Raw genomic sequence first — 6822 nt, 5'->3', positions numbered from 1 at the left:
GAAGCTAAACATTTTAATGTCTAGCTAGCACCCTCGCTAACACCGCACCATATATTGGGCACGTCTCCGACAGCATGTAATGCCCGGAGGGAAGCCCCTTGAAACGGCAGTTTCGGCAGTCCACCGGGCTAGCACATTTCGACGCTACATGGCCGGTCTGCCCGCATTGGCGGCATACTTCGTTTTTCAATCGGCATTGCGCAACCTTGTGGTCGAATCCCATACAGCGATGACACGCGTAATTACGGACGAGCGACCTACAGCGGAACGAAAACCACTTGATGTAGACCCGCCCGGTCTTATCAAGCACCGCTTGCGCCTTTTCGTCACATCGGCGCCACCGCGCTTCAATTCACGGACTTCGTGAACCCTAACGCCCAGAGCTGGAGCAACTTGGCTCATTACCTCATCGGCAATCTCCTTGCCCTACACTGTCGGGTCCTTGCTCGTCACCACAGCCGACCACGTTTCCACGGGCTTCTTGACTGCAGGAGCACTTCTAGGCGCGGCCATCGGGACGACGCCGGAGACAGCTCTGGTGGCGGCACCACTCGCGTTTGGGGCCGTGAAGGGCGCAGCAGTTTTAGCGCAACTTTCGTCTCTAGGACGGCATTACGCACAGCTAGCGCGGTCACCAGCTCGCTAAGCCTGGCAGTTGCCTCCAAGACGGCGATGGCCGCTACTGGCGCCAGTCCAGCGTGCAGCTGCCAACCAGGTTGGGTGACGATGCCGCCTTGTTCCGCACCCGTCTGCCTCTTTTCCCTTTTGGGCGATCTTCCGAGACGGACATCTCGCTTTACTCGCTGCAAACACTAGCACTCCGATCTGGTGTGCATCATGAAAACAACGTTCGCAGCTTAAACATCGCAAGCAGTATATCGCGCAAGCAGTAAACAGCGCAAGCAGTAAACAGCAGTAAACTGCACAAGCAGTACACGTTTATCAAACAGCTGAAGCGGATCCAATCCAAGCAGTTCAGACACAAGCAGTACAAGCGGTACACTCGTTGCAAGCAGTATACTCAAGCAGTCCAAATCACCAAGCTTTTGTCCGCGACGAAAACAATAAGCTTTTTTCAAATTCTTTATTTACAGTAATTACAAATTGCTGTAAATAAAGCACCGCAAATTCACTTGCTTACACGAAACAGCGCGCACGTCTGCTCTGGTCGACGGTCGAAAATAAACTGAGAGCCCGGTGGACCGCCGAAACTGCCGTTTCAAGGGGCTTCCCTCCGGGCATTACATGCTGTCAAACCATCGAGTTTGCAGCTCGGATGCAAGACTCCCGCCACATGTTCGTTTGGTGCAGGAACCGTTCGACGACAGTTCTCACAGCATTACAGGCATTCCGTCCGGGATGAGTGTGTTTTCTGATCGGCGCTCGAAGGCTGCCATCTTTTTGGACGACCCGGATGCCATCTGCATGCCAATTGAGTCGCTTATCACGGACTTTGGCGTATGCGTGAGTCTCACTGGAAGATTTGGCTCAATCTTCCTGAGCTCCGCATATTGCCAATACAACACTGCGTTGGAACCGTCCATTGCGTTTTTAGATTCCATACTCGTACTACTACTTGTTGGTAGCAATCCGGTTATCTTTGGCTTGGATGCGAATGCAGTGTCCCCCATATGGTTCAGCAAATCACTCGAGCGTGCTCGTGGCGACTTGAACCTGCAACGGGGTGAGCTGCTGACTGAGTGGATTCAAGAATCCCGAGCCGGCGTGCTTAGTGAGGTCAGCAGTTTGTATACGTTCGATAATTACCGCGGACGGAGCGATATCGACGTCACGATTGCCAACGAAGCAGCGTCTATGTGGGTCACATATGACTGGAGAGTGGAGGAGTGGGACCTCAGTGACCACAACATGATCTGTATTGAGGTGACGCGAGGCGACGGATACAGAATGCTCGTCGTCGTGGGAGCGACGAAGCAGGGCGACTTGCTACTGACCTGTTGGAGAAAATCGGGATGATCCCTGGGGGCATGTCTACAGGATATGCCGACGTCACAAACGGAATTCCGAGTTGGGCTGCCTAATGGCGAGCCAGTTGTAACATGGCACGACTGTGCTCGAGTGCTCCTCCACAACTTATTCCCAGTTGCGGAGTCGAATGCACCAATTGCCATCCCAGATGTGTATCCTCCCACAATCGACGAGTACGAAGTGAGTACTTGTGTCGTCAGGCTACGGAGCAGACGCTCGCCTGGCATGGGCGGCATCACTGGAGTGATCTGCAAGGAGGTGTGGCATGCTTTTCCTCAGCATCTTACAGCTTTGTATTCCCGCTGTTTAGCCAAGGACATTTCCCCCCTGAGTGGAAACGCCCACGCGTTGTGCCACTTCTTGAGCGGCCCGATAAGGTCAGGAGCGATCCTAGCTCCTGTGGTATATGTCTGCTACCAGTCTTTGGTAAGGTGCTCCAGGGTATCATGGTCAGCCGAATGAAGGACATGCTCCCAGAGTGCTGCAGATGGCAATATGGATTTCAACCTGGACGCTGTGTGGAGGATGCCTGGAGACACGTGAAGAGTACTATCGACGCCAGCCCGGAAAGATACGTACTCGGAATCTTCGTGGACTTCAAAGGAGCATTTGACCACGTGGAGTGGGATGCTGTGCTACGCCGACTGATTGACTCTGGCTGCCGAGAAGCCAGCTTGTGGCGAAGCTTCTTCTCTGGCAGGAGTGCGTGCATCGTCAGCAGATACGAGGAAGCATCTGTGCCGGTGACCAGAGGTTGCCCACAGGGTTCCATCAGTGGTCCATTCATTTGGAACCTCATTATGGATGTGCTTCTTCGGCGCTTGGAGCCTTTGTGCAAACTGAGCGCGTATGCAGACGACTTGCTGCTTCTCGTCGAGGGAAACTCCCGAAACGATCTGAAGTCGAAAGGAGCGGAATACATGTCCATCGTAGGAGTTTGGGGAACAGATGTAGGCGTGTCCGTCTCCACCAATAAGACGGCTGTCATGTTGCTGAAAGGCGATCACCCGCTGGAGGAGAGCGACTGGCTGTCCTGCTGACAAACCATGGACCACGGATTCTGCATAGGAGAGGTCCGAGCGTAACGCCTGCATGTCTATGCGGTGCGCGAAGACTATATATGCAGATTTGCGTAGGATGATGATGGACTTGGGATCGAATACCTGCATGGCGTCTGGAGAGTTTCTGGAGCGATGGCGACACAGGAGAGGATGCAGCTGTTGCAAACATTTGCCGATGCCGTGTTCGCAAGGCATCGCATTTGTTGAGCCAGGAGGCGACGGATGGGCCGGCAGTCCCGAGCTGAAAAGCTAAAACTACCTCACCCGTGTTGTTGGCGGGTCTTAGAATTCCTCCACAGCATATCCCTGCTTGTCATTTGAGGCGACTAATCGGAAAATTCTTTTTGGGCTGTCAGTCCCGAGCCGAAAAGCTAAAACACCTCTGCTTGTCGTACGAGACGACTAAACGGGGTTGCTAGTCCGTCTGTCCCGAGCATATAGCTAAAACTGACTCACCCGTGTGGATGACGGGTCTTAGAATTTCACCACAGTGGACCCCCACTTATCGTACGAAGCGATTCTTGAGGTGCACCTCCAACGCTAACTGTTTAAACTTTAGTTTTGAGAAGAGCTTTATCCCATTTTAAGAAAAATTTAGACAAATTTCAATATTTTTCTTAAAATGGAATAAATTTTGCAAAGCGTTAATTTTAAAATGATATAACAAGAAAGTAAGCTTCGACTATGTCTTGGTCAAGACATTGCATATTTGGAAATTGCCGGAAATTAAAATTATTAATAATTGTATAAGAAAATATTTAAGCAAATGCCATACAGCGCTCTTTTTGCTGCGAATAATATTTTGCTTCAGCCCTGTGGTCGAATAAATAAATATACAGACACTTTTGGTTTTCGTTTTGGGACCAAAACCGAGATTTTCATTTTTATGTTAAGTTCTCCGGTTTTCACAAGTTTTTGGTTATCGTTTTGTCATAGTGTCGGACTTATCGGTCGCACACCAAAACGAAAATTGTTGTTTCCGACGGCAAAATTTTATTTCCAAATCTGGGGTGGGGTCAGAAATTAGTCGTCTTAAAAATAATTACAAGCCTAATTGATCTTCTAGCGGTCTTAAAAGAACGACAATGAACCAATGAGTCAACTACTTTTTATACCCGCTACCCATAGGGTAGAAGGGTATTATAACTTTGTGCCGACAGGAAATGTATGTAACAGGTAGAAGAAGGCATCTCCGACCCTATAAAGTATATATATTCTTGATCAGCGTCAACAGCCGAGACGATATAGCCATGTCCGTCTGTGTGTCTGTCCGTCTGTCCGTATGAAACACTGGATCTCAGAGACTATAAGAGATAGAGCTACAGCATTTGTTATGTTTGCACGCAGATCAAGTTTGTTTCAAATTTTTGCCACGCCCACTTCCGCCCCCGCAAATCAAAAAAATCGAATAGCAAGCGTAATTTTAAAGCTACCCTGCAGTTCTGAGCGCTAGTTCGTTGCTGGTGAAATAAGCGCTTACCAGGAGCCAGTCACTACTTACAAAGTGGCGTCTAGCCATGCGTTTCTTAATTTCCGTTTTTGTATGAAATGTCCGCAAATAGGGTCAATCGCCACCGCCTCGATTACCACGAACTAGTGAAATAGTGCAACATATTAGGGTCAGTAAAATAAGTGCTTACATTAGACCCCATGGAACGGCCGGTAAAATAAGTGCTTACATGGGACCCCATTGAAGGGTCAGTAAAATAAGTGCTTACATCGGACCCCATGGAGGGGTCGGCCATTATAAATTAAAAAAAATTTACAATTAAAATTTTTATTTTTTTTCTTTATTTTAATAAGTCGGATACTTTTATTACTTTAAGGCAACTTGTGTTTTAAAATATCGTTTTTTTTTTTTTGGAGCTCCAAGGCCTTTCTCAACTGGTCCTCAGTTATTGAATCTGGAAATAAAGGGTTAAAAAGTCTTAATAGATTAAAGTGGATAATGATTTTTAAATAATTATCTTTTAAAATACTCACCGATCATAACACCAAAGAAATTGTCTTCTTTTTTTGGGCCGCATTCCCCTGTCATTATTTCCATAACGTAGATTTTCCGTCATAATTTCCACTTCCTCTTCTTTAGGCACATTGTCGCTTTCCACTGTAGAACTATGCATTATACTAACTGCTTGATATTCTTTTATTATCTGCTTATTTAATATTTTACACATTAAACATATAATGCATACATAAATTATTTTTTAAGTAACTCACCTAATAATTGATCGCGGATCCGCTTTGCACTTCTCAACTCAAATGCTTGCAATAATTTCATCATCTAAGAAACACAGCTGCGTTTGAGTAAAAGAGTAGCACAAAATAAAACAAAGACGCGTAAACAAACAGCGATGTAAAGCATAATCGAAGTTTTCTCTTTAAACTTGTGTATACTTTTTCCACAAAATAACAAAAACAAAAGCGATGCTTGCCGTTATTTTGTACATATGCTTTAATGCGCATATATTTATTAACTAGGTCGTTCGACGTTCGATTACTATAGGGTTAATCTAGTAAGTACCCATGTAGTGATCGACGAGGTAAGGACTTATCTAGGGCCAATCGCAAATTCGAGTCGACTAGGTGGTTCGACGTTCGATTACTATAGGGTCACTTTAGTAAGTACCCATGTAGTGATCGGCGAGGTAAGCACTTACCCAGGGCAATCGACACCTCCAGAACTGCAGGGTAGAGTTGCAAATTTTGGTATATACATATAATAATAACTATAGTAGTTATGATTCCTGAAAATTTGGTTGCGATCAGATAAAAATTGTTGAAGTTATTAAAGAAATACTTTTGTATGGGCAAAAACGCCTATTTACTTGGGGTCTTAGTTGCTTTGGCTGACAATCTGGTATATTGTGCCGTCTATGGTATATTTTGAATACGGTACTATGTCGATATACCAAATATACCATTTGGTATATTTTTAGTATTTTTGCAGTATATTCTGTATATTTTGAGAAAATACCGCAAAATATATTTCTTTTATTCAAAATGGGTGGCGGGTATCTCACAGTCGAGTACACTCGACTGAAGCTTTCTTACTTGTTTCCTTTTGCAAATAAGATCCGATTTAATATAGAACAAGTAAGAAAGCTACAGTCGAGTGTACTCGACTGTGAGATACCCGCATATAGAGTATATATATTCGTGATCAGCATCAATAGCCGAGACGATCTAGGCATACATCTAGGTATACAATAATAACAGTAGTATTTATGATTCCTGAAAATTTGGTTACGATCAGATAAAAAATGTGGACGTTATTAAAGAAATACTTTCTTATGGCCAAAACGCCTACTTACGAGGGTATATTGTGCCGTCTATGGTATATTTTGAATGCGGTACCATATCGATATACCAAATATACCATTTAGTATATCTTTAGTAATTTGTATTATTTTTGGTATATTTATTTTAAAAAAACCGCAATATTTTGCTTTTATTCAAAATGAGTAGCGGGTATCTCGAGCACACTCGACTGTAGCTTTCTTACTTGTTTTTTACTGTATTCTAGGATAGTTGAATTATATTTAAAAAAAAAACAAGTAAGAAAGCTACAGTCGAGTGTGGTTCACCCGCTAACCATTTTGAATAAAAGCAAAACAGTGCGGTATATAATATATTACAAAAATACTAAAAAATGTACCAAATGGTATATTTGGTATATCGATGTAGTACAACATTCCAAATATACCATAGACAACACAATTTACCAGATTGTCAGCCAAAGCAACTAAGACCCCTCGTAAATAGGAGTTTT

This window comes from Drosophila albomicans, chromosome X (assembly GCF_009650485.2).
Source record: "Drosophila albomicans strain 15112-1751.03 chromosome X, ASM965048v2, whole genome shotgun sequence".
Taxonomy (NCBI): domain Eukaryota; kingdom Metazoa; phylum Arthropoda; class Insecta; order Diptera; family Drosophilidae; genus Drosophila; species Drosophila albomicans.
Note: the sequence above shows the minus strand (reverse complement) of the source record.